Source organism: Pseudophryne corroboree, chromosome 5 (genome assembly GCF_028390025.1).
Source record: "Pseudophryne corroboree isolate aPseCor3 chromosome 5, aPseCor3.hap2, whole genome shotgun sequence".
Lineage (NCBI taxonomy): Eukaryota > Metazoa > Chordata > Amphibia > Anura > Myobatrachidae > Pseudophryne > Pseudophryne corroboree.
The window spans coordinates 695,050,356-695,072,609 of record NC_086448.1 but is presented as its reverse complement, the minus strand read 5'-3'; the positions used below and the strand labels follow the sequence as shown (position 1 = coordinate 695,072,609).

At 46.2% G+C, this 22,254-nt stretch overlaps 1 protein-coding gene across 3 annotated transcripts in view; it reads left to right on the top strand.

Moving 5' to 3' along the window:
- The first annotated feature begins 7,270 nt into the window (after window positions 1-7,270).
- PPP1R42 (protein phosphatase 1 regulatory subunit 42) overlaps window positions 7,271-22,254 on the top strand; it is a 154,563-nt gene continuing 139,579 nt past the window's right edge. The window contains exon 1 of one of the 3 annotated variants that reach the window (XM_063923856.1): window positions 7,271-7,429. The gene's annotated coding sequence lies outside the window, so the exon portion shown is untranslated. Of the gene's footprint in view, window positions 7,430-11,399; window positions 11,484-22,254 lie in introns of those variants that run through there. The other 2 variants (XM_063923854.1, XM_063923855.1) reach the window with 2 other exon arrangements.

Genomic DNA, 22,254 nt, shown 5'->3' with positions numbered 1-22,254 from the left:
CTGTTGGGTGACGGCTCCAGCGCATGCCTGTATCTCCAGGCCTGCAGTACTGTGCGTGTGACCAGTCATGACACAAGTGTGTATGACGTCAGATGCTTAGAAAAAAGAGCCAGGATGTGCACAGAAAAAAACATGAGTTCTTCCAGTATACTTTATTACAGTATTTTTTACATTTTATATAACATTCACCAACTACTTCAAATTCCAATCAGGTGTGAGTGGGTGATGATTGGGGTCTGCCCCCAATTCTCTCTCTCTCTCTGCACCCCCTAAATCCTTTGCCTGGGTCACATGCCTCTCTCCACACCCCTAGTTGCAGCCATGCTCTGGATGGCAGCGTTGCTCATGCACAAGATCTAAAAAAAAAACATGAGCTCTCAATGTGAGTGAACCATGCACGCATGAAGACATCCACAGCCGGTGACATAATATGTGTGTAATCGTAGCTCGGTAGCGGTATAATAGATAGTGTCTAGTTAGACAGTCAATAGATAGACACCATATGTTAGACAGACATTAGGTCGACAGGGTCAAAAGGTTGACAGGGTCAAAAGGCCGACATGAAAAACAAAAGGTAGATAGTACAAAAGGTTCACATAGTCAAAAGGTCGACATGAAAATGGTCGACATAAAAAAGGTAGACACCATGTTTTTTTGCATTTTTGTGGTTTGTGTGGATAGTTTTGTCATCTGGGACCCCCAATTGTAGAAAGGCATACCCTCGCTCGTTTCGCTCGCCACGCTTCGGGCTCGGTGGCTCGCTGCGCTTGCCACAAGGTTTATAACCAACTCTATGCCGACATGGATAGAGAAGGTATGAAATAGTCCAAAAACATGTAAAAAATTTAAAAAAATCATTTGTCTATCTTTTTTATGTCGACCATTTTCACGTCGACCTTTTGACACTGTTGACCTTTTGAACTGTCTACCTTTTTCATGTCGACCTTTTGACCATGTCGACCTAATGTTTGTCTAAAGGGACCTACACATATAAAGATCCGCCGCCGAGCTGCCCAACGGCGGATACGGGCGACCCGGCGGCGGGGTGGCAGTGACGGGGGGAGTGAAGTTTCTTCACTCCCCCCGTCACCCGGCTCCATTGAAGTGCAGGCAAATATGGACGAGGTTGTCCATATCGGCCTGCATGTACAGCCGCGCATCGTTCATCGCTGGTGACTCCACACTCAAAGATATGAATGTTCCCCTACAGATTCCATAGCGGACCTTAAACGATCTTTTCCCTTCTCATGGCAATCTTCCCACATAACATACCTAGGTATTCAACTACCCACCGATGAGTCCAAGTTGTTCCTATTGAATTATTTGCCCCTCTTGCGAGTGATACGAAATGACTACTCCAGATGGAATATGAAATATTTATCCTGGTTTGGGAGGATAAATATAGTGAAGATGATTACCCTTCCTAAATTATTATATGTAATGCAGACCCTCCCGGTTCACATCCCAGAATCCTGGTTCCGCTCTATCTCACTATTGATCCAGCAATTTATTTGGCAACGGAGGAGGCCTAGAATTATGCGCTCCCACTTGACAAAATCAATTGAGAACGGCGGCCTCAAACTTCCTGATATAAAGCACTACTATTATGCCATCCTCCTAAATAGAATTGTAGACTGGACGAGAAGCCGCGAACTTAAACAATGGGTGGAACTAGAGGGCCTGTATGTACAGCAATTCCCGGAGATATTTCCATGGCTTCCCTCCTTACCTCGGTTATCCCTTCCTCACCCCACTATAACTCCCACACTTACCGCCTGGAAAACGCTATGGGGACTTCCTTACATCTCTTCTAAATTTAGCCCTTTGACATCCTTTTTGGCTAACCCAGACTTTATACCAGGTATAAACCTTACTCATGTCTCGCAATGGGCTGTAATGGGACTGTTCAGGGTTGGTCAAATGGTATCACCTATTGGAGTTAGACAATTCTCGGATTTACAGGTGAAGTGGAATATCCCTCAACAAGATTTTTGGAAGTTCCTACAAATTAGACACTTCTTGGTAACAGGCTCTAGACTCCACGGTGCCGCCAGGGAGCTGACCTTATTTGAGAGGCTTTGCGTCGCCACCCTCGACCCGATCCATACTATTTCCGCTCTATACAAAATTGTCCAACATTCCCAACCCATAGACACCCCATCTTTTGCTTTAGCATGGGAGAGAGATCTGGGTATTTCCTTATCACCTAGGGACTGGAAAATAATTTTTTTGAAAACTCATACGAGCTCTGTCCGTGTCCAGATCAGGGAAACTCAATACAAAATTGTTACAAGATGGTATAGACATCCCTCTCTCCTCCATGCTATGTATCCCTCCACGTCAGCTCACTGCTGGCATTGCTCCTCACCGACTGGTTCACTTCTACATATTTGGTGGACATGTCCTCTCCTCCAACCTTTTTGGCAAGATGTTATACACATCTCACAGGACATCCTTAAAACCCAAATCCCAACTGACCCTGCCTTCTGGCTTATAAACCACTCCACTATACCAGTGTCCCAGCACAAACACTCCTTACTGCGACACCTAGGTAATGCAGTCCGAGCTGTAATCCCGGCCTTATGGAGATCCCACCTCCCTCCTACACGCCGCGCCTGGTTCACATTACTAGACTACTTTATGCGAATGGAAGACTTGTTTCTCTCATCGATAGGAAAGTCTTGTGAATTTGACTCTACCTGGTCCCCGTGACTAGAATACAAATCCTCTCCAGCTTACTTAGCTACTCCCTTGGATGGTAGTTAATCCCCCTTCCTCTCTTTGTTACTGTCTTATAATAAGTGGTCCCACCCTACTCTCTTCCCCCCATTCTCTTTCTTCCTTCTTACTTCTTCTCGCTTCTTTCCTTGATACAGAATGGCTCTTGTGTTTTATTTTTTGTTTGATTTCTTAATTTCTAGACACCGTTACTACTGTAGTGCAGTGCAGTTTATTCGCAGACCAGGTGGGGTCATGTTGCAACACACAATTGGGTTGTCTCTTGTTTTTTTTTAGGTGATATATTCTATTCATCCATATGGTTTATTTTGACATTGAATATCTCACCTTGTACTACTGACCTGGTTATTATTTCTATAGTCATTTGTACTATGTGATTTATAGTCATATGTCACCCTACCTCGTCTATTTGTTCTTATCGGTGTCATTTGTACTTGTATTTTTTTCTTTGTTCAAATTTGAAAATCCTTATTAAAAACTGATTATAAAAAAAAAAAGATATGAATGTTATCTCGTCCAATAATGAACGAGATTGTTCATATCTTTGAGGAATATCGGCCAGTGTGTAGGGCCTATAACATATGGTGTCTGTCTATTGACTGTCTAACAAGACACTGTCTATCTATCAACTGGATACCTCGTAGCTCTATCCTCAAATGGAATTATGGTTAATGAGATATTGAAAAGCACAGATTTTTGTTTTGCTTAGTAATGGTCATCACACCATTGACTATGGCAGCAGCATTATTACATGATGCCAAAGTGAAGCCATGGACTGCCTTTTAAAAGATTTGGAGAAACTTTGCTTTTTGCATAATATATTTGGCCTATAGACAACAAATACATTCATTATCCAATTTACTATTGCAGTGTGCACCCAATTAGGTCTCAAACAACTTAACTGGTTGACAATTTGCAGAGTAATGCAGCTACTTCTCAGCTGGTCAGTCAGATTATTGCACAGATCGGCTCCCGGAATCAGAATTGCTGCCTCACGATTATTGTTCTTGACCAGCCGATGTCGTGCAGCAAATACAATGACCCTCTTTCAGACGTGGTTGAGGATGCTATTGCTGCTGGTTACATGGAAGTAGGAGCGATAGCAATAATATAGTAATGCAGCAGCAGGCATCACACCTCCTGCTGAATTACTGATCTGAACTACATCCTAGCACGCAGTATCAGATCATCTCCGACACCATCGACCGACTGCGCGGCCCTAGGGGTTGCGCAAGCCGGCCGCCACAAGAGCTACCAAGATGCCTTGAAATCTCTGTCCTCTGACGGAGATCCTGGCCTCGTCCCTCGCCTGCAACGGTAGCGACACGCCTCTGTTTGGAGAAACAAAGGCCATCGCCACCCCCTAACGGCATCAGACTGTCAATCACTGGCACTCTGAAGCAGATTTGCATCCGTCATCACAGGACACATTCACGCATGTGCAGAAGAGGTCCTGCACATGCGCAAAGTGCGACGGACACAGCACCTCCAACCACATCTGTATGAGGCCCTTGTGTACAGACATCATCTGACAAATTGCATGTAAAAACACCTCAAGAAATGTATTGTTCATATAGGAACAATTGTGTAGTGTGAATACAGGACATTGTATGGTCTCTGGATTGTTTCAGCTGATAGAACAAAAAAGAAACTGCTCCTCTTATTTATCAGGTGTGTACCTAATGCTGGCCATACACTGGGGCCACTTATCAATCATCACATTTGCGATCTAGGCATGAAGGATGTGACTACATAGGCTAAATGTATTAAGCGGCAACGGCAGGTGTTCCGAAAGTAGCCTATCCCTGTGATATGCTCGCTTCAGTGCCAGCACTCCTGCGCAATCGCATTCCCGCTGACCAAACATGTCTGGCGGCCATTGCTGGGGAGGGTTCTGGGTGAACCTTCTCCCAGTGATTCTTGCGACTTGTGGCCCATAGGCTTCAATGGGCTAATGCCTCTTTAGATTGCGCTAGCTGCGGGGGCCAAGCTCTTATTTCATAGCATTGCATCTTCCATAGAAACCTATGGTGGTTGTGGCTGCGGGTGGTCTTCAGTATGCCGACTGACGGGATCCCGGCGCACAGTATACCGGCGCAGGGATCCCGACAGCCGGCATACCGACACTTATTCTCCCTCGTGAGGGTCCACGACCCCCTGGAGGGAGAATAAAATAGCGCGCCACCGTGCCCGTAGCGTGGCGAGCGCAGCAAGCCCACAAGGGGCTCATCTGCGCTCGCCACACTGTCGGTAAGCCGGCAGTCGGGCTCCCGGCGCCAGTATGCTGGTCGCCGGGAGCCCGACCGCCGGCATATCGTAGTGAACCCGTGGCTGCAGTAGGGAATGAAAGGATTGCAGCAGATATCAGAGATCTGCTGCTTTCACTCCTTCATCTATTTAGGTGATGCTACATATTTGCAGTTAGCCCCCGAAAAACGAGCATTTTCGGGGAATAAGCTGCAAAGATGATAAAATTGGCCCCATTGTGAAATCAAACTCATCATCAGACAGACCGATTATCTGACACTGACATACTGTGCCTGATTGGACCAATAACTGTACACTGCATGGCCGCCTTAAGGGCAGTTAACGCTCATCTGCAACAGATCAAAATATGGGCCCCATTTATCAACACATTTTAATACTAGCAGCATATTTAGTTTAGTATCACTACTACACTAATGGACATGCAGCTGGTATTCAGCATGACTTACCTCTCCAGCGAGGTCCAGCGGTGTCTCCCTCCTCAGCGGTGTCCTCTGTTCTGCTGCTGGCTGCCCACCGCTGACAGGCGACATCCAGTCTGCACATTTGCATGACAGTTTCACCCCAGTGGGGACCCAGCAATGCTCTGAAGGCTTCACTGAAGCCGGAAAGGCAGCGCTGGGTACCCACTGCCGGCAATGGGGACTGTACCGCTCTTGCTATCTATAGATGGCGAGGGCAGTACAGGGGCAAACAGGGTTAACTTATACCCCTTTTACACCTACGAGCACGGGTCGCAGCCGGGAGCCTGACACGGGAGCTGCCCCCTGCTGCGACCCGTGCTCGGTCCCTTTCCCATCAGCAGTCACAACCCGGCATATGCCGGGTTGGTGACGCTTCTAGCTACACGGCAGGGGCGGCGCAGGGAGATCACATGATCTCCCAGCGCCGCCCATCCATACAGTGTAAACGGGAGCCGTGTCGCATCGACACGGCTCCCGTTTACACTACACCCTACCCGGATCATTCCCGTGTCCTACCCAGGTAAATAGCCGGGTAGGATTCACGGGTCACTTGATCCGGGTTGACCCTTTTCCACTTGCCAAAAACACGGGTAAATGCGCGCCCCCGTGCATTTACCCGTGTTTTTTGAGCTAGTGGAAAAGGGGTATAAAACCCCTTTTCCACTAGCTCAAAAAACACGGGTAAATGCACGGGGGCGCGCATTTACCCGTGTTTTTGGCAAGTGGAAAAGGGTCAACCCGGATCAAGTGACCCGTGAATCCTACCCGGCTATTTACCTGGGTAGGACACGGGAATGATCCGGGTAGGGTGTAGTGTAAACGGGAGCCGTGTCGATGCGACACGGCTCCCGTTTACACTGTATGGATGGGCGGCGCTGGGAGATCATGTGATCTCCCTGCGCCGCCCCTGCCGTGTAGCTAGAAGCGTCACCAACCCGGCATATGCCGGGTTGTGACTGCTGATGGGAAAGGGACCGAGCACGGGTCGCAGCAGGGGGCAGCTCCCGTGTCAGGCTCCCGGCTGCGACCCGTGCTCGTAGGTGTAAAAGGGGTATTAGTTTACCGCTGTTTGCTGAATAGTGAAAGTAAGACATAACCCCTGCAACGATTGCTAAAGGGGTTATGTATCATTGATAAATGGGGCCCTATATTTATTTACACATTAGTAAATCAGTGAGTAATGGTCACCTATTTCATAGCAGTACTGAATACATTTAGAAAACATTTCTGATGTTGCATCAACTGCATTAAGTAAGAATGTCCACATTAAGTAAGAATGTCCAAAATAATGGAATATTTACATATGGGGCGGGATGCAGCAGTGTATATTTTGTGGTCAAACCTCTGAAAATGCATTTTTCAGAGGTTTGGCAGCTTACGGCATACATATGCACCAAGCCCGCATGGATGGCGTTGCCCAATAGAAGCTTATGGACGTCTTTCCGCGTTTCCAGGCACGGATACAGAGGGGGGCGGTGGGGGCGATCGCCCCCCCTAGCACACTTCTGCCTACAGACAATCTGTCTGTGAAGTCCTGCTCCTTAACCCCTTCCTATCTCAGCTGGCCGTCAGCTATAGTCAGTCAGCTATAGTCAGTGGTGTGAGTCGCAGCAGCTCACAGCGGGTGCCCCTTCCTCCTCACTCACCCTTTTGGCCTGCACGGCAGTTAATCAATCAACATAGTTTGTTGATTGAGACTGCTTTCATCTCCCCAGCGTCTCCTTGCTGATAACAGATCCAGGAAGTGTGGCTGTGTGTTGGGGGCGTGGCTTCACTTATAAGACAGGCTAGTGGGCTAATACAAACAGTATACTATAGTGTGTTTACTTTTTTCCACACTGAGAGCATGCTGCATTCCTGCACCCAGAGACCAGCCAGAGGGACTTTCCTGCCAATCTGTGCCATTGACCAGCCTGTGGAAAAGGGACCATCTTACCAGCCTGTTGCAGAGGAACCAGCCAGTAAGAGATCTTCTTGCCATATTCCCTAGGCAGGGTATTACAGGTTGAGTCTCACATATGTGCGATACAGTAGAACAGAGGATGTCTGTAGTAGATGCACTTATAGGTTTTAAAATATTCCTTGTATTTCATAATATTAAACATTACATATCATGTCCTGTCAGTGAAATACTAAAATAATAGAGAGATGCGTGTAAAAGTACAGAAAATGTGTATAAAAATGCTATACAAGAAATATGGTGTATGCTAATCTGTCCTCTATTTGGTTACTTTCTCATAACACCATACTCCTTCTACAAGGTATCAACTCGGAATTGTCCTCACCGTGTAATTCCCCTACAAGGTGCCCTCACTATAGCCTCACAAATGAGTATTAAGTTTAACGTCTTCAAGTTCCTGTATAGCATTGGTCCTATAATGTGCATCAGTTTATATATCAGTGGGAGAGATCCCTTGATTATAAATGGCACCCTAATAGCTGGTAGGGATATATTGCAAGATAAGCAGGTAAAGGATTTGTTAGTGGGTGTTTGGTATAATAATCACTTCTACAACACATCAAATCAAAGTCCCCCAATATAACATCTATCCAAATCCCTAGAAATATTTCAATTGCTTGATATGGTGCGTCCTCGGGAGCCTCACTCTCTTATAACTGATGTCATTACAGACAAGGGGCCTAATTCACACCTGATCACTGCTGTGCATTTTCTCACAGCAGCCGTTCAGGTTTGAACTGCACATATACGCTGGTGCATGCCAGACAGCCGACGGCCATCTCAGCCCTGCCAGGCAGAGGCGGACGCTGGGCAGGAGGGTGCGGGCCGGTGGCGTTTTGCTGCCTTTTTAGGGGTGCGGTCCAGGCAACGCAGGTGTGCCCGGACCGTGCGGGGGGCAGGCTGCTGCGTGACGTCACACGCAGCCGCTGTGACCCGGTCAGTGACTAGTAGCTCCCTGCCTGTGCGCAGGAGCTGCGCTGGTAGGGAGCTACTCATCAAGTACAAAAGCATTGCCGCTGTGCGATGGTTTTGAACTTGTACGGTGGGGAGTCAGACATGCGGGGCGGACTAGCCTTGTGCTGGGTCCCCCCCCCCCCCCCCCCCGCATGTCTGAGTAACTGATCGTAGCTGCACGGCTACGATCAAGTTTGAATTATGCCCAATGTCTTGTCACTACTGTTGCCACAAATGCCGTATTTTGATGGCCCTCTATTATGCCATCCATATGTTCATCATAATTTATGACACGTCCTGTACAGTTGTGATACCTACAGTATACAAAGTTGTAATTCCCTAATATTGGGGTATAACAAAAAAATATTAAATTAAAGCAGAATGTCTGGATTAATTATGATTGACTTATTCTATATCAGCACCTCATATTAACATGAGAAACATTAACAATCTGATAATAGATTTATAAAATAGACAATCCTAGCAGTGCGCACAAGCAGAAAAAAAGCAGCTCGGTGAGCTCAATATTTTACTTAAAGGTATCCTCACATCTTCACCAAATATGTGCCAAAAAAGGTTGAATAGAAGTTATCCAGCGCTACTGCATACAGTATGTAGGTCATTCATAAATATACCACTTCAGATACAGCAGATGTCATATCTCACAGTATACTTCTTATTAGGCTCATTCAGATATACCCAAAATGTAAGAGATAAGCAATTATAGTGAAACACTGTTTAATAATTGTAAGATTTAATATGAGAAAAACGAAAACATATAAACTCCACACAGATCACATGTATTTCCAAGTGGCCAAATTTTGACAATTCCAGCTAGACATGAACTGTTATTTAAGCAGTTCAGAATGCACTTGAAACAGTGCAAGTCCTGGGTTCTCCCACTGGTGCAGGCTCAGGTTTGGCTGAAATTTACAATTATTAAACAGTACTTCACTATATTTGCTTATCCCTTTCATTGGAGATAGCTGAATGAGCCTAATAAGAAGTATGACATCTGCTGTATCTGAAGTGGTATATTTATGAACAACCTACATATGCAGTAGCACTGGCTAAATTCTATACAACAATGTGATAATACCTATAATTCCTTAAATTAATTGTATCAATCAGATAACTATGGTATACTTGCAACATTTTTCTGGAAAAAAAAGGGTGGTGGGGGGATTTCCCAAACCTATGTGGCACATAGATGCAAAAGGGATTTTAATCTACAGGTGAACTCCTGCGAGTATTACGTACTCTCACTTAATCCTGGTTAGTCTCAAACTCCATTATTGGACAATTACAAATGTGGAATTCATCTATTAGGGTTGGCAAGTGTTGAGTACTGTGTGGGATTATCAAATAATTGGTCTAACCCCCCAAGACTCTGTGCCTAAAATCCCCTTGGTACTATTCAGCAGTTCCCCTTATTATAATAATATAACAGGGTATTATAATGTGTCTTCCCTTCCTGGTTCAGTAACACATAAAATGCCAGTTGTTACCATTTGTATCCATAAAAGTTGCTAGTATCCCAAAGAAAGGAATTATAGGTATTATCACATTGTTACTGTTTCTCATTTTAATATAATGCGCTTATATAGATTCAGTCAATCATCAAGGTTTATGATAATACTGTATTTCATAACGACGTTGACATATAAACCTTGATGATTGACTGTCTCTATATCAGTACCTCATATTAAGATGAGAAATAGCTGCAAATAATTACTCCAGACATTTTGTTTATATTTAATTTTCTTTTGCTATACCCCAATATTAGGGGATTATAACTTTTTATACTGTAGGTATCACAATTGTACATGACGTGTCATACATTATGATGAACATAAGGAGGGATTTGGATAGATGTCATATTGGGCAACTTTGCTTTGATGTGTTGTAGAAGTGATTATTATACCTAACATCCACTAACAAATCCTTTACCTGCAATTATACCTATTTGTGTGATGGATGAATTTGGACGGGAGAGGGGAGGAGTCAAGATGGGAGGGGTCAAGATGAGAGGGGTGGAGTCAAGACGAGAGAGGGGAGGAGTCGGGACTGGAGAGGGGAGGGGTCAAGATTAAACCGTAAACCGCCCCCCCTAAAAGAAAAGTCTAGATCCGACCCTGCGCGTTTCCCCCCGAGAGCGTCTTTCCGCGTTTCCCCCCCGAGAGGGATCCACAACACAGGCACCCCACAACACATACTTAAACCCAGAAGTCATTCTATCGCACAGGACAGCTCTTATGGGGACGGAGATCTGTCCTTTGTGATTTTCTTCAAGTAGACGTTGTTAATAAGCGGAGTGATGCTCACAATGAGTGGCGGAATGCATTGCATTCAAAATGTGATTTGTCATGAATCATGAATCATGAATCCCGCGGCCGCCCTTGATCTTAAACCATTTTTCTTGAGCAACACACATCAAATAACACAGTTTTTATAAAAGGAAAGCACTGTATCATCATCGCGTTCCCGGCTGCAAGACACGTAAACAACCATTGATATATGTATGGCCTAAAAAAAATAAATTGATAGCTCAGTGCAAAAACAGCCTGCTGTTCAAAGCACAAATACAGCTTCTTTCATACCCCATCAACAAATACATCAAGATGAAAAAGCTGTAATAAATGGCCTATTGGGCAAGAAAAAGAAAAATTCCTGTTCGCTTCGCTGCCTGTGACCTGAAGTGCAGCTCATGGATTTAGATGCAGAAGCATTTATCTTCCCCAGCGATAACGCAGCGCCTCCGGTGATGCTCCAAATCCGGGCCCCTCTACTAAGTTGGATAAGACGAGGAGAGTGATCGCAACCTGCCCTGCACTCCAGTCCTCACTGATGCATGGGATGATCATTGCAGATAGACTGCGCTACGGTGCTGGATCGACCCCAGTGTCCTCCACACCTCTCCCTGCTCAGCCACACATCGTAACAGTAAGTGACACCACTGAATTAGGAATCATTCTCATCATCATCGCGTTCCCGGCTGCAGGGACCCGGCGTGCGCATGCGCCTGGTGTCTCTCTCCATGGCAACCCACGCCGGCAGATACTGTACACAGAGCGCGTGGAGCTGGAGTAGTGCTGGTGACGGTGAGTAGCGGGGATCTCTGCGCCTCATTATTTATACACCGTACATATGGAGTTATTGTATCAGCGTTATGTGCTTTACTAAGCAACTATATATGTAAAAAAATATATATATATTTATATATATATATATATATATATATATATATATATATATATATAAAAAGTTTTCCCCTTGTCACTTGTTCTCGAGTATGTTATATATCAACAAATACATATACATACATAGTTGTACGCCGTAACACGTTGTTGCCCTGCTACAGTTTGATTTATGTATACTGATTTGGGTTCCTGTCCCATGTAGCAAACACTTATGACCAATTGGCAAGGAATTTAGAATTATACTTTGGGGCATAATTATCAAGGACACAATATGTGTCATAAGTATCTTCTTTGTATTATTGTAATCATTAATGACAGGGTAGGCACTGCCTCCCCTGACTGCATGTCCCTGCCGTGTGTGCACTTTGAGGAGAAGGGATAGATCATCTGAAATTATTATATAGATATGTTACATTATACTGCATTCACACTTTTACAGGGCTTTGGTGTATTTACAACAGTGCATTGCTGTTATCAATTATCATGCACGCACTATCAGTATTTACTATATTTCTCTGACGTCCTAGTGGATGCTGGGTACTCCGTAAGGACCATGGGTATAGACGGGCTCCGCAGGAGACTGGGCACTCTTAAAAGAAAGATTAGGTACTATATCTGGTGTGCACTGGCTCCTCCCTCTATGCCCCTCCTCCAGACCTCAGTTAGTATCTGTGCCCGGCCAGAGCTGGATGCACCCTAGGGGCTCTCCTGAGCTTCCTAGAAAAGAAAGTATTTGTTAGTTTTTTTATTTTCAGTGAGATCTGCTGGCAACAGACTCACTGCTACGTGGGACTGAGGGGAGAGAAGCGAACCTACCTGCTTGCAGCTAGCTTGGGCTTCTAAGGCTACTGGACACCATTAGCTCCAGAGGGATCGAACACAGGCCCAGTCCTCGGTCGTCCGGTCCCGGAGCCGCGCCGCCGTCCCCCTTGCAGAGCCAGAAGAATGAAGAGAAGTTGAAAATCGGCGGCTGAAGACTCCGGTCTTCATTAAGGTAGCGCACAGCACTGCAGCTGTGCGCCATTGCTCCCTTAGCACACCACACACTCCGGTCACTGATGGGTGCAGGGCGCTGGGGGGGGGGGGCGCCCTGGGCAGAAATTAGATTACCTTGGCGAAAAGCACATAATACAGTCTGATAAACTGTATATGTGCATTAAACCCCGCCATTAAAGTACATAACAGGACAGAAGCCCGCCGCTGAGGGGGCCGGTTCTTCTTCCTCAGCACACCGGTGCCATTTTCTCTTCACAGCTCAGCTGGAAGGAAGCTCCCCAGGCTCTCCCCTGCAGTATCCTGGTACACAAAGGGTAAAAAAGAGAGGGGGGGCACATAAATTTAGGCGCAAAACTGTGTACATAAGCTGCTATAGGGGAAAAATCACTCAGTATAGTGTACATCCCTGTATTATATAGCGCTGTGGTGTGTGCTGGCATACTCTCTCTCTCTGTCTCTCCAAAGGGCCTGGTGGGGGAACTGTCTTCAAATAGAGCATCCCCTGTGTGTGTGGTGTGTCGGTACGCGTGTGTCGACATGTCTGAGGTAAAAGGCTCCTCTAAGGAGGTGATAGAGCGGATAAGTGTGTGGGAGGGTGTCTCCGTCAACAACGCCGACACCTGTTTGGATATGTGTAAGTGCTGAGGTAAAATTATTGCACAAAAGGTTAGGGAACAGAAAGGAAATCTACCCTGGTCTGTCCCTATGTCACAGAGTCCTTCAGAGTCTCTCTATGCTCACTATCCAAAATAACAAAGTATCGACACAGAGTTTAACTCCACTGTCGACTACGATAATGCAAAGTTACAGCCAAGAGGGCTAAAAGATATACAATATATGATTATTGGAATAAAAGATGATTTGCATATCACTGATGACTCATCTGTCCCTGACACGAGAGTACACATATTAAGGGGACACGCCTTCGTAAGTTCAGCCACAAGTGGGTTCACTCCCTGTTAGATCCCTGGGCAATAGAAATTGTATCGCAGGGATACAGGCTGGACTGTGAGAAGATGCCCCCTCACCGAGGACCCGGCGGGCTTCCCCCCAAGAGAGGGAGCCAGTGTTAACTGCAATTCGTAAATTGTATCTTCAACAGGTGGTGGTCAAGGGTCCCCTCCTTCAACAAGAGGGTGTTATTATTCGACCATGTTATAATCCCGAAACCAGACGGTTCGGTTAGACCCATATTGAATTAAAATCCCTGAACATATACCTGAAAAGGTTCAGGTTCAAAATGGAATCGCTAAGAGCGGTCATTGCAAGCCTGAAATGAATCGGGACATAAGGGATGCATACCTTCGTGTCCCTATTTATCCACCTCATCAGGCGTACCTCAGAATTGCGGTACGGGATTGTCATTACCAATTTCACCAATGTAAGGGCGGATATGATGGTGCTCCTGAGGAAGCAAGGTTTCACTATTATCACATACTTGGATGATCTCCTCATAAAAGCGAGATCAAGAGAGCAGTTGCTGGACAGCGTATCACCTTCTCTGGATGTGAAACAGCAACACGACTGGATTCTATATATTCCGAAGTCGCAGTTGGTTCCTACAGCTCATCTGCCTCGCCTAGGCATGATCCTAGACACAGACCAGAAGAGGGTTTATCTCCCGATAGAGAGAGCTCAGGAGCTCATGACACTGGTCAGGAATCTATTGAAAACCAAAACAGGTGTCAGTGCATCACTGCACTCGAGTCCTGGGAAGGATGATGGCATCAAACGAGGCCATCCTCTTCGGCAGGTTCCATGCAAGGACAATGGAACTTACTGGACAAGTGGTCCGGATCACATCTTTAGATGCATCGGTTAATCACCCTATCCCCCAGGGCCAGGGTGTCTCTCCTGTGGTGGCTGCGGAGTGCTCACCTTCTCGAGGGCCGCAGATTCGGCATTCAGGACTGGGTCCTGGTGACCACGGATGCAAGCCTCCGAGGGTGGGGGGTAGTTACACAGGGAAGAAAATTCCAAGGTTTGTGGTCAAGCCAACAGACTTGCCTTCACATCAATATCCTGGAACTAAGGGCCATATACAACGCCCTAAGTCAAGCGGAGTTCCTGCTTCGCGACCAACCGGTTCTGATCCAGTCAGACCGCAGGGGCTCATGTAAACCGCCAGGGCGGCACAAGGAGCAGGGTGGCGAGGGTAGAAGCCACCAGAATTCTTCGCTGGGCGGAGAATCAAGTAAGCGCACTGTCAGCAGTGTTCATTCCGGGAGTGGACACGACCTCCACCCGGGAAAGTGGTGACTTCATCAGGAAGTCTTCACGCAGTTTTGCAAATTGATGGAAACTGCCTCAGGTGGACTACATGGCGTCCCACCTCAATAAAAAGATAAAAAAGGTTTTACGCTGGGTCAAGGGACTCTCAGGCGATAGCTGTGGTCGCACTAGTAACACCGTGGGTGTTCCAGTCGGTCTATATATTCCCTCCTCTTCCTCTCAGACCCAAGGGCTGAGAATTGTAATAAACGGAGGAGTGTGAACAATATTCTTTGCTCCGGATTGGCCAAGAAGGACTCGGTACCGGAACTGCAAGAAATGCTCTCAGAGGACCCATGGCCTCTGCCTCTCAGTCAGGACATGTTGCAACAGGGACCCTGTCTGATCCAAGACTTACCGCGGCTGCGTTGGACGGCACGGCGGTTGAACGCCGGATCCTAGCGGAAAAGGGCATTCCGGATGCAGTTATTCCTACGCTGATAAAGGCTAGGAAAGACGTGACAGCAGGACTTTTTCACTGTATATGGCGAAAATAGGTTGCTTGGTGTGTGGCCGGGAAGGCCCTACAGAGGAATTCCAGGTGGGTCGATTCCTGCACTTCCTACAGTCAGGAGTGACTATGGGCCTAAAATTAGGATCCATAAAGGCCAAGATTTCGGCCCTATCCCTTTTTCTCTCAAAAAGAACTGGCTTCACTGCCTGAAGTTCGGACGTTGTTACAGGGGTGCTGCATATTCAGCCCCTTTTGTGCCTCCAGTGGCACCTTGGGATCTTAACGTGTGTTGGATTCCTAAAATCCCACTGATTTGAGCCACTTAAGACCGTGGAGCTAAAATATCTCACGTGGAAAGTGGTCATGCTTTTGGCCTTAGCTTGGACTAGGCGTGTGTCAGAATTGGCGGCTTTGTCATGTAAAAGCCCAAATCTGATCTTCCATATGGAAAGGGCAGAATGGAGGACTCGTCCCCAATTTCTCCCTAAGGTGGTATCATCGTTTCATTTGAACCAACCTATTGTGGTGCCTGCGGCTACTAGGGACTTGGAGGATTCCAAGTTGCTGGACGTAGTCCGGGCCCTGAAACTTTATGTTTCCAGGACGGCTAGAGTCAGAAAAACTGACTCGCTATTTATCCTGCATGCACCCAACAAGCTGGGTGCTCCTGTTTCAAAGCAGACTATTGCTCGCTGGATCTGTAGCACGATTCAGCTTGCACATTCTGCGGCTGGACTGCCGCATCCTAAATCAGTAAAAGCCCATTCCACGAGGAAGGTGGGCTCTTCTTGGGCGGCTGCCCGAGGGGTCTCGGCTTTACAACTTTGCCGAGCTGCTACTTGGTCGGGTTCAAACACTTTTGAAAAATTCTACAAGTTTGATACCCTGGCTGAGGAGGACCTTGAGTTTGCTCATTCGGTGCTGCAGAGTCATCCGCACTCTCCCGCCCGTTTGGGAGCTTTGGTATAATCCCCATGGTCCTTACGGAGTACCCAGCATCCACTAGGACGTCAGAGAAAATAAGAATTTACTCACCGGTAATTCTATTTCTCGTAGTCCGTAGTGGATGCTGGGAGCCCGTCCCAAGTGCGGACTCTCTGCAATACATGTATATAGTTATTGCTTAACTAAAGGGTTATTGTATGAGCCATCTGTTGAGAGAGGCTCAGTTATTGTTCATACTGTTAACTGGGTATAGTTATCACGAGTTGTACGGTGTGATTGGTGTGGCTGGTATGAGTCTTACCCTGGATTCCAAATCCTTTCCTAGTAATGTCAGCTCTTCCGGGCACAGTTTCCCTAACTGAGGTCTGGAGGAGGGGCATAGAGGGAGGAGCCAGTGCACACCAGATATAGTACCTAATCTTTCTTTTAAGAGTGCCCAGTCTCCTGCGGAGCCCGTCTATACCCATGGTCCTTACGGAGTACCCAGCATCCACTACGGACTACGAGAAATAGAATTACCGGTGAGTAAATTCTTATTATATTTAGAAATGGTCCGAAATGATGCACTCTTTAATGGTTAGCCAAGCCTCCATGGTGGCCAAGCCTGTTTCTAGACAATTTGGCTCCCAGTGTGAGATTAAAAAATGTGCCCCCCGCCCCCTTCCCCCCATTGACATAAAAAAATGCGCCTCCCTCCCTCCTATATATAAAAAAATCTAAATCTGCGTGCTCCCGATGAGGGGGCGTGGCCTCACTAAAATGGGGATGTTCTCGCAAGAAAAGACTAACTACCTTACACCCCAGTCTTTGACCCTGCACCAACACACCTCGGCCACCACAGGAAGAAAAAAATTCCACCGTATTAAGCCCCACGGTAATGCCCCTTGCACCATATTATGCCCCCTCAGAGCCGGCCTTAGCTATAGGCAGGCTAGGCATTTGCCTAGGGCATTCAAGCATGTCTAGGGGCATCCAAGCATGTCCCTGCAGTATCTCATGCTGAGAGGGACAGTCCGCAAACTAACTGTTACTTTCCAAATGTATTCAATCAGTACTTGTATACACTGCTGTTTACATTTGTCAAAAAAAAATGCACACTGTGCCTTAAACTTCCTCCGACATGCTTGAATGCCCCTGACTTGTGAGACCTCAGACAGACAGCAGAAGCCCAGTAAATGCAATTCCTGGACCTGTGACATTTTTACTGACTATATAAGGTTATTACTGGATGGCTTCTTATGATAACACGTGTATTTTGGAAGACTGCTTCACAGAAACCTGACATCACCTATACTGCTTGTGCACATGGGGGAGGGGGACCCTGCCATCCTGTGTGTCCCTTATCCCTGTGCAAACCCCAGGTGTCTGCAGGGACATAACATGGGCAGTGTTCTCCCCACACTTTATTTCCTAGTCAGACCATACCGTAAAATTCCCCTGCCACCTAGCACTGTAACGTGGTCAGTAAGTTGCGTTGTGCTATTTCTTTTTTAACATCAATAGTTTTTATTGAATTTTATATTGAATGCAAAAAGGGAATAAAGAAAGGAGGGGGTACAGAAAAAAAAGCCAGGGTGGGGAGGGATGCACACGTCAATAAAATGCAACTGACATATAGAACAGATAGCATAACACTAAGTAGGTATACAGGTATCCTAGACATGTTAACAGTTTGAAATGCACATAGGTAGTTCAATATAGATTATCTACTCCATCTCTAGAAACCGGTGGGAATCGGTTGATAACATAATAAATGTAATGTCTAGTAAAAAGGACCATAGTGGAAAGTATGGGAGATAGAGCACTCAGGAAGTAGAGGGTTCCTCATTCAGACTGAATTGTATAGGGGACAGCCCCGGGTGTGATATGTGGGTGGAGCCCTCCCCCTCCGTGACGTATTCATGCCAATGGAACCATTTCACCATGGGAGAGGAGGCAGAGGAGGAATAAGGCATACATTCGGTTTCCATAGTATAATGAAAATTAACTTTATGAAACACCTTTAGAACAGGTGGGACCGCCACCTGCTTCCAGGCTTGAGCCAGGGTTGCCCTTGCTGCTATACAGATGTGTCCCAACAAGTACCTCTGGGAGGATGATACCTCCAGGGGATACATATGTAGGAGAGCCAGATCTGGGGATGGGCTTAAAGATAGGCCTAGAACTTTATTTATTAGCGTAAATACCTCTGCCCAGAAAGTTTGGAGAAGGGGACACGACCAGAAAATATGGTATACATGCCCTATCTCTCCGCAATTTCTCCAGCATAGTGGTGAACAGGAGGGCCAGAAGGTGTGCAGTCTGTCTGGGGTCAGATATAATCTATTCAGTAGTTTAACATGCATTTCTGAATGATTTAAACAGCGAGACATGCGAAATGTTAAACGGTATAATTTCTCCCATTGTGCCTCTGCTATGGGAATACCCAAGTCTCCCTCCCAGCGCCTCTGAGCATTAGACTTTTGGTATGGGACTAATGAGATGAGTGTGTTGTACCAATAAGTTATATCTTTAGTTGATGAAGATAATACTATGCGGGATCGGATAGACTGAGCCAGAGAGCTGGGGGGAGTTTGTACTGTGGGTAGGCTTTGGAACCAGTGTCTGATCTGGAAGTAGTGAAACAGTTCAGCACTTGGGAGGGAGAATTTATCGTGTAATTGGGCGAATGTAAGGAAGGTAGTTCCGTCCAATAAGTCTCCAAGGGTATGAATATTACAAGCAGTCCACGTAGAGATGTGTAAGTTGGGAATTAGCTTACTCACTGCTTTAAGTGAAAGGGTCGTGTGGGGGGTAGTAATGCTAGGAAGTTTACTCATCAAATTATCCCATATTCGTAAGGAAGAAGCCGTAGAGGGAAGAACATTCAAACCATTTGGACGGAGGACCTTAGGAGTCCAAAGCAAATCTGCTAAGGGGTATCCTATGCACCCGACCTCCTCAATGTGAGCCCAGAGGGGAGCGGGATTGGATATGTTCCAAGATTTCAATTGGGCAAGCACACATGCTTCCTGGTACATACTTAGGGCAGGCAATGCGAGGCCTCCTCTATGTCGGGGAAGAATCATTCTAGCGTGTGCTAGTTTTGGGGGGTGTGATTTCCATAGGTATTTCGTCAGAACTACTTTGCATTTATCGAGGTACGGTTTGGGAAAAGAATAGGGTATAGTGCGAAATAAATACATGAGTTTGGGTAGTAAGGACATTTTAAAGGCCGATAAACGTCCCAGCCAGGATATCTCATACAGCAACCACGAGGATGTCAGGGTCTGGAGAGTGAGTATCAGGGGGGGGAGATTTAAATCGAACACAGCCGAGGAGGTAGGGGGGATATGTATCCCGAGGTATGTAAGTGAGTTGAGTTTCCAGTTGTATGGATATTGAGAACGTAAAGCGGCCGTGAGTGTATCGGGTAATTGGATCGGCAAGGCTCCGGTTTTCGTTGTATTCAGTTTGTAGTATGCTGCCTCACTGAAGTCGTGTAATATGGAATGTAGTTTCGGGAGAGAGGAGGAGGGTTGAGATACAAAGAGGAGAACGTCGTCGGCAAAGAGACACAATTTATGGGCGAGTCCGCCATGGGTCAGGCCTGGGAATGCAGCATCTGCTCTAATTTTAGCTGCCAGGGGTTCAATACCAAGAGCATATATCAAAGGTGAGAGAGGGCAGCCTTGGCGGGTACCATTAGTGATTGGGAAGGCGTCCGACAGAAATCCATTACTAAAAACTCTAGCTGACGGTAGGGTATATAATGCTAAGATTGACGCCAGAATCTGGGCCGAGAAACCAAATTTAATCAAAACAGTGCGCATATATGGCCAATTCAATCTGTCGAACGCCTTCTCAGCATCCAATGAGAGTAATAGGGCCCCTGGCACAGAGGGATTCTTATCTATCAGGTTAAAAACTCTGCGGGTATTGTCAGAGGCCTGTCTGCCAGGCATAAACCCAGCTTGATCAGGATGAATCAATAGCGGTAGATAAACACTAAGTCGGGATGCTATCAATTTAGCATATATCTTGACATCACTATTAAGTAATGCGATTGGTCTGTAGTTTTGACAGTGGGCAGGGTCTTTCCCAGGCTTGGGGATAGCTACTACCTGAGCCTCCAGCATTTCTTTAGGGAAGGTAGCAGTATTAGTTATCTCATTAAACAGAGCGGTCAAGGTGGGGGATAGGCGGTCAGCAAAGGAAGCGTAGAAGTCGTTAATAAACCCATCGGGGCCTGGGGCTTTATTCTTAGGTAGAGCTTTAATAGTGGATTCGACCTCTGTTACGGTCCAAGGAGCATTTAAGGCGTCTAGTTGGTCGTGAGTTAGGGTAGGGAGATTAATAGAAGAAAGGAACGTTTGAATAGTGTCGGGGGTAGGTTGGGATGTAAGGGGGTCAGAATGTAAGTTATACAGTTTAGTATAATAGTCTGCGAATTGGTTAGCAATATCTAATGGGTTAGCAAGCTTAGAGCCTGTAGGGGAAAGGATGAATTTAATTCTGTTACGAGCTTGTTGGGCACGGAGTCTGCGAGCTAGCATTTTACCGGGTCTGTTACCTACTAAATAGAATTTCTGCCGTAGTCTATTGAGAGCTATTTGGGTTCTAAAAACCAAGAGTTTTTGTAATTGGCTGCGGATGTCAGCAAGTTCCTTACGTAAAAGTCGAGTGGGGTGTAACTTATTCTTGTCTTCAGCTATTTTAAGTCTTTTTTCCAAATCTAGTTGGAGTCTTTTGGCTTGCTTTTTAAGCGTTGCTCCAGCCTGAATAGCAGAGCCACGGACAACCGCTTTTAACGCACACCAGTAGTTTGGTAATGATGTATCCGAAGGGGAATTGGTATCTGTATATAGGGATAAGCTGTCTGAGATAATCTTTTTGGCCAACGCGTCATGCAACAAATGGGGAGATAGTCGCCATGGTCTGGGGGGAGCGGGGGCAGGTCCAATGTGCCACTTCCAAAATAACGGAGCATGGTCGGACCAGGTGATAGGTAGGATATCCACCCCACCAGATTCCTGCAAGGTCCATTTATCGCATAACACGAGGTCAATTCGTGAGTATGAATTGTGAACTGGTGAAAAGAACGTGTAGTCTCTGCCTGAGGGGTTGCTGATTCGCCAAATATCATATAAGTCAAATTCTGCTACCACATTGCGCAGCGCTAGTGAGGGGCCAGAGCGAGTTTTAGGTGTAGTTGAAGAGGGCTGGGACGATTTATCCAGTTTGGGGTCAGGTACTAAGTTAAAGTCTCCTAAGAGGATTAGAGAGCCGACCCGAACCTTCTGGATAAGTAAGCATAGCTTCCGAATAAAGGCCACTTGATTCGAGTTCGGTGCGTATAGAGATACTATTGTGACGGATTTACCCTCCAAAATACCTGTGAGAATTAAGTACCGGCCTGCTTTGTCTGCAATTTGTGAGTGGAGAATAAAGGGGACACCCTCTCTAAACAGCAGAGCTACTCCATTTCTTTTAAAGGGTCCGTTAGCGAAGAAACCAGTAGTGAACCTATGATCCTTCAATACAGGGGGGTTATGTGAGGAAAAGTGAGTTTCCTGTAGGGCAACTATATCGGCTTTATACTTATGGAAGGAGGATAGGGCTAATCTACGTTTATTGGGGGAGTTTAAGCCCTTAACGTTCAATGAGAGAATACCAACCATACTTATTCAGTTAGAATATCATGCAAGTGACGGCATCCCATCCGGATGGGGGGAGGGAGGGGGGGGATACAAAAATCACGGAAACAGGGCGATATGCATAGATATAGTAAAGCAAAAGGGAAAGAAAAGTAAATCGACCCAGTACATCGGGTCTGCATAGCTACTGCAGGGGAAAAATGAATGCAGTAGAGAAACGAGGGGCAGGCGGACTCTTCAATCCGCCCAGAGTCAGTAAGAAAACAAACAGTTAATATATAAGGGGAATAACTGCACATCTCTATCTAAACATATGTGGTACGAGGGGTATAAATACACATCAGAAAAACACAAATATATCACAAGTGCA